Raw genomic sequence first — 6469 nt, 5'->3', positions numbered from 1 at the left:
CAAAATTGGTGAAGGTTTTTTCAAATCAATTACCTCTTTTGAACTATTTTCTAAATTGATGAATTTTTTTACAACTCATGAACTTTTTACAATTTTATGCTTTTTTCAAATTAGTGAACTTTTTTTTCAAAATCATGAATGTTTTCCATTATGGTGAACTTTTTCCAATTGCTACAAACGTTTTTCAGTTTTTTTATTTTTTTCAATTCATTGTTTTTGTGAATTCTTTCCAAATTTATGTTTTACTTTATTCAATTTAAAGTGGGTATAATACTACTACGGAACTAAGGTTAACTAGATGCGTTTCCCCTATTTACGTCAGGAAGGCGAGCATGGTCTAGTGGTTAGCGCGGTGTGCAGTTCGCATTGGCGGCTAGAGTTCGAGTTCCTTTTCTTCTTTCAAAGAACTAGATGACCCATTGCGCCAATGGCGCAAAGGGCGAGCGTGAGCCAAGCATTCAAACCATGTAAATAAGAATATTTAAAGACCGTTTATAAAATCTTTGAAACATAAGGAAATGGATATTTAGGTATGATATTCATGCATAGCATTATATATTACATTGCATGGAAGGTTTATAGGCCAAAACAAAGGCATGAAATCAGATCATGATAGTGTATTTACATTGCTTTTAAAAAGCAAGTTACATGGGTAGAGATTCATCATATATATAGCTCTGGTCATTTAGCTTATGATGACTAAGATATGCGGTCATGGACATCAGGTAGAGTCATCGTTGCATGTGCCATCGGTATTGAAGATGGCCTCATCGTCTAAGCAGCTCTTCCCGGTGGGTGTGTTTGGTGCGTTGTCATTGGCCAAAGCACATGCCTTTCATATCATCGTCCAATCCCCAATAATGCTTGTTCATTTCGTGTAGAACATCCTCAAATTGTAAAGTTGCATCGTCAAGGTATTCTGCAACATATCTTACCTGCGACAGAGTATGGTTCAGATTGTTGCCTTCAGGCATTGATCCTGCTGTGAAGCTGGAATTTATTATACGATAAAATTCTTTTACTGTCGTGCAATCTCTACCAAGTCCACTACACCAGTTACCCAGCGTTAGTAAGAGCCTTCTCCACAAGCTCCAGCAGCTTCGCCATTGCCCAGAGCAGATCATCCTTCAGTTGCCCATAATTCTTGATGAACTTGTCCAGAACATCCCTAAAACCAAAAATCCTTAGCATATAACCCCCTCCTTCCGACAACACCGATTGCGGAGATGAAGCTCTCCTCGGCGGAGAGGGGCCCCAAGGTGAGGTAGCTACATCCAGAGCTCCCAATGACTGGCGCAGCCACGCATTGCGCCCCCTCGGCATGTAGGCTCGCGAGATGAGGCAGCCAGAGCACGCGCTTATAACACCGGCCGCAGAGTTGAAGTTGGGTGGCGCTAATGGCCATGTTCTGGAGGGAATTGTGTCGAACATAGGGCCTGTTTGGTTCACGGCTAACTTTGCCACAACTAAGCTTAGGCAAAGTGTGGCTTACAAAATGGCCACCACAAGTGTGGCAAGATTTGGGAAAAAGTTGAGCCTATGACATGTGGACCAAGTGTCTAGAAAAATGTGGCAAGCCACAAGTGTGGCAATAAATCAAACACATGCCTAAATTATTATGGCACGACTAAGGTTAGGCGTGGCAAGCTTATGCTGCAAACCAAACAGGCCCATAGTGTTTTTGGCTACAACTTTTCGTGTAAATATTTGTCTGAAGTTGTAGCTTCGTCACTCATTGATTCAGTGTGAATTTTGTAGCCCCTCCTGATTGTTGATGTACTGCTATTCAGAAGTACTGTATATGATATTGAGTTCTACTTCTCATATTGTGCCTTGCTCGATCTGCACTGATGCACATATTTTTGAGCAAACTGTACTGCATATTCTTATACTCTCACATTGTTGAGCAAACATACACGTGATGCACACATTGTTTCTAGTTTTGTGCTCTACTTCTCAGATTGTGCCTTGCTCAATCTATACTGCTGCACACACTGCTGAGCAAACTATACTACAACTTTATCTCTTTTTCATAGAATAAATAAGCTCATGATTTCAGAAGCAAGGTATACTCATTGCGAGCTTCGTTCAGAATGTGTGAAACCACCACATTCAGCTATATATTCAGTTTTTTCTCAATTGATTCGGACAAAAGACACAACCAAGTCAATCGGAAAGCTAATCATTAATTCATAGTACATCAAACACAAATGAATTCAAGCACAAAGACAAACATTCAGCCATGAAAATTCCGGAGTTCCAAATTACATCAGACACAACACATAGCGACCTCATGTACGCATCAGGCGTCGCCACATCGATGTTCACCACCTCCATCTTGGACGGAAGGATCAGGCAGCACTTGGGCTGCTCGCATGAGAGGAGAACGGCCCCTTCTCCGCACCAAGCATCAGATGGGGAACCCTCATTGGCTGCCACCGGGCCATAAGGAAAAGTATCAGAATACTTCTGCACAGAATTTCAGGACAAATGACTTTACATATAGATACAAAATCATAAGTGGAAGTAATGGGGATGTGCATGGTGATCATAAATTTCTCCAAACCTAGTGAGGTAATTATGGCAACAGAAGAGTCAAACATGTCCAATCTTTGCTCAATGAAAACCGAGGAAGAACTCTATAACCATCCTACTCCACATTGATCATTGTGTTATATCAGTATTTCTCTTTTACAGAATTAAATTTCAACAAGCACGTTGCATCAACACGAGGCAGAGAGCAGACCCCCTGACTATTTTACATTTTGACCTCTGTTAGGCCAACATCCAATTTGTGAATACACATAAGTTTGAACCATAATTTGGTACGGCCTTACTCAAGAAAAAGCAAAATACAGAAGGGGGTACTGAGAAATTTCAGCAATTACACTCCACAGACCATTGCATACTGTATACTGCTTTAAACTTTGAAGTACCAGAAGTCACACTGATTTGTAACCAATAGAATAAATTTCTCATTTACTCTACTTTGTGAAGGTAGATTGAAATAACTGTGAAGTCTTGAAATATTTCTCGATGAAAATTTCAATGCAGTATGGTACAAAACACAACTTGCTTAAATGTTCTTATCAGCTAAACAGTTTTAGACAGTATGAAGCAACTATATACAGTGGACTGGCCATTTGGCCCAGCCAGAATGTACATCTTGACCTGAACATGCAAATACCAGAAAAATGAGATGCTTCGAGTTACAAACTGAAAGTGCCTAACAGAGAGGCTGCGAACTTGAGCAAAATTAAATGAAATATGACATAGAATTAAAACCCTCATGGTGAATAGCTTCTTCCCAAGATTCTAGAGATATTAATACATCACAGGTAAATAAATGACACCACTCATCACAAGTTGCAGGCATTTGAGTTGGCGCTAATACGCCTACATCGCCATCCAGCAACCTCTCTCCGCATCTCCTATCTCCAATTCCTCCCAAAGTCACAAATCGAGCAAAGGTGGGCATTGTACCTGCTGACCAGACGGGAGTTTGCTAGGTCGTCATACATCTCCCATGTAGTCTTGTTCATCGGGTGGATGGAAGCCATCGCCGGAGCAGGACGGAGCCAACCATCTCTGTGTAACCTTTGAATGATCAAAAAAATTCAATGAATACGACACTAAGTATCACACTACATACTTCTCTTGACTACTAATGAAATAACACAGTAGTACAGTTAATTGTAAACCTTTGGGATGTAAATAGAATATAACCAAATGTATGAAGAAATAAGGAGAATTAGGGGGAGGGGGAAGAGAAGGTTGCAGCTTTGCCCGGGGCCGACGCGGACGTGAAAGCAACAATATCAGTAGCTGCTACTCATGACGACCATGAAACAACCTCCAGGAATTTGCATAACTAAAGTAAAGTGATCTTCTATTAGGTATTATGTGAATCAAGCCTCTTTCATTCTAGTCAATTATGGAGAAAAACTTACACTTCAATCATGAAGAGTAGATAGCATATAAAATGATTTACAGGTAACACCAAATTAAAACAGACTTTCCAACCCAATTTGGATTGACCAAAGCAGTATAAGGACACGGCAAAATATTAATATGTACCATAAAAAACGTAGGACTGAATTTGCTGTTGGGGGGTCTGCAACTCGTGGAATATGCATCATCTGCATTCTCCTTAACAACCCGGTATTGAAACTATACAGATCAGCTGAACAAACACATTATCCTGCAGGGAAAAAGAGGCCATTGATTGTTTCAACAAGTACAAAAACAAGGAAAGATGTCATTGCGCTACCACAGCTTCCACGTCGCCTCGTTCGGCCACGAGGGCGTACATGACGGTGAGAGAGGATGGAGGTGAGGATGCAGGGACGAACCTCGAGGGTGGACGGACGGCAGCACAAGGATCGGACGGATCCCGCCATCTCTGCAGCCCACGCTTCTCCTGCCGAGGATGACGGCGACGACACCATGGACCACCTCTGCGGCTCGAGCTCCTCCCGGGGTCGTCGCTGCACACATGAAGACAGAGGCGGTGAGGAGCCGAATTTGCGCCAATGCGAGAGGAGCAGGGCATAGGAGGGCCGTTCCTATGGACAACATTAGCAAATACAGGACATCTGCATCAGCTTTAGCATGCCATTAAATTAAACAAAAGGTTACAAATTCACTTCCAAACCAATGTAGCGTCTCAGATTTACACACAAAATCTAAATCATTTGTTCATCACCCAAATCAGGAGCTAGTAACAACAATATAACCAACAAATTAATCACACAAATTAGAAGGGTAAACTAATAAAAGTTAGAGATATGCAGGCATGGAAGGAAAAGAAAACAAATGAAAGAGGATCTTACCAGGAGCTTAGGTCCTTGATTTGGCTGTGCAGATGCCAATTAAGAGAGGGGCATTGTCTGCTCTACTTCTTGCTCCAACCCACTTCTTGTCAAGCCCATGCCTCATCCTCCTGCCATCTCTTCTTCTCAAAGCAGGCAGTCGAGCTCCTCCTGGACTACCGTGGGGATGCAGTGATGCAACAATGCAAGGAGGAGGGATTTCTCCTGCCTTCCTTGGTCGCTGGGTGAGGGCTCGTCCATGGCAGCAAAGACGTCGGCAACTTGGATCCGTCCTGATTCGGCCCTCTCTGTTTATCAGGGAGAGAGTACATAAGTAAGAGAAGGAGAGAGAATTGAAAGAGGGGATTGGAGAAGAGAGAATACCATGGAGACGAAGCTGGCGCCGGCAGGGTCCCCGAGCCCAAGCTGCGCCTCTACCGCCATGAAGAAGACGCTGGTGGCAGCGTGCGGTGGGCCGCGTCGGCGGGACGACGCCCGGTGACTGGGAGCGGCGGGAAGCACGGACGAGTGTAGTCACGCATCGTTGGCGCATCATGGGGCTCCATGAGCTGCCGAGGAAGGAGGAGGCATGTGGATCTGGGCTGGCGAGATCCGGTGGATGCCATCATGGAGGAGCTCTCCACCGGCAGAATGGCGAGGATGACGGCGTGTGAGGACGATGTAGAGGCACAACGGCAGCGACCACGGCTCCTCCTTTTGAGCATGGAGGCAGAGGGAGGGGGTGAGGAGACACGGGCGGAAGAGAGGCAGGGGAGGAGGAGGTGGTGGAGGTGGAGGAGAGGAGGCTGCGGCCGAGAGGAAGGGGGTGGCGGCGGCACGGAAAAGAGTAGTGGGATGAGGGAAAGAGAAGATATTTTCACGGGAGAGAGAGGCCCCAATCCTAATCTTTTTCTCGCTCGATGCGTTTGCTGTGCACTATTCATAGCGACACGTGGACGGCACGAGCCTGCCTAGCACCCCCTTCATCCTTTGTATGTTCAATGGAAAAAAATTTAATCTCTAACTCATTTTTTCATCGCGTTGGATTTTTTAGCAGATTGCTGGGCCGGCCCGTTACGCCGCGCTGCGAGCGCCGGCAGCGCCAACAGGCGCTTAAAGCGTTGAGTAGGAGGGGAGCTCCTAACCGGCGCCTTCAGCGCGGGGTGGAGTTTCTGGCGCCCACGCTCTTCCTAATATGGGCCGGCCCATGACGTGGCAAAAACCGAAGCGCTCGCTGCTCACAACCAAAACGCTCGAAAAAGAAGCTGAGCGAGGAATCGAACCCGCACGCTATATTACTCTATGCATCTTGCGAACCACTGGACTATCCACATACTGGTGATTTAATTCACCGTGAACATTATAAGAATAACAGTAGCCGCGCTATTTGTGTATCAATTCTATTTTTGGAATTAATTGACAAGAATTTGGATAAAAATGATTTTCTTAAAAAAAGGAAAGTCAATTTGGATAAATATGATTTTCTTTAAAAAAAAGGAAAGTTCACAGATTTCAAAAAGAGTTCATGAAAAAGTTAATCAAATTTGAGAAAAGTTCATCAAGTTTGAAAAAATAAGTTCATCGATTTTGAAAAAAGTTCATCAAATCCAAAAAAGTTCATCGAATCTGAAAATAAGTTCATCAAATTTGAAAACAAG

At 43.9% G+C, this 6469-nt stretch overlaps 1 long non-coding RNA gene across 4 annotated transcripts; it reads right to left on the bottom strand.

The window, feature by feature from the left end:
• Positions 1 to 2071: 2071 nt before the first annotated feature.
• On the bottom strand, positions 2072 to 5698 carry LOC123102676 (uncharacterized). Of its 4 annotated transcripts, none has more exons than XR_006449123.1 (6): positions 5196 to 5698; positions 4833 to 5119; positions 4353 to 4565; positions 4078 to 4201; positions 3484 to 3597; positions 2072 to 2432 (listed from the first exon to the last, which is right to left on the bottom strand). It is a non-coding gene; the product is annotated as an uncharacterized lncRNA (long non-coding RNA). The 4 variants fall into 4 exon arrangements; XR_006449125.1 differs by having other exon boundaries at positions 2073 to 2466; positions 4353 to 4487; positions 5196 to 5691; XR_006449124.1 differs by having other exon boundaries at positions 2075 to 2469; positions 4353 to 4487; positions 5196 to 5691.
• Between the last annotated feature and the right edge of the window lie 771 nt (positions 5699 to 6469).

Source organism: Triticum aestivum, chromosome 5A (assembly GCF_018294505.1).
Source record: "Triticum aestivum cultivar Chinese Spring chromosome 5A, IWGSC CS RefSeq v2.1, whole genome shotgun sequence".
Classification (NCBI taxonomy): Eukaryota; Viridiplantae; Streptophyta; class Magnoliopsida; order Poales; family Poaceae; genus Triticum; species Triticum aestivum.
The sequence above is the reverse complement of the archived record's forward strand: the minus strand, read 5'-3'. Positions and strand labels throughout refer to the sequence as shown.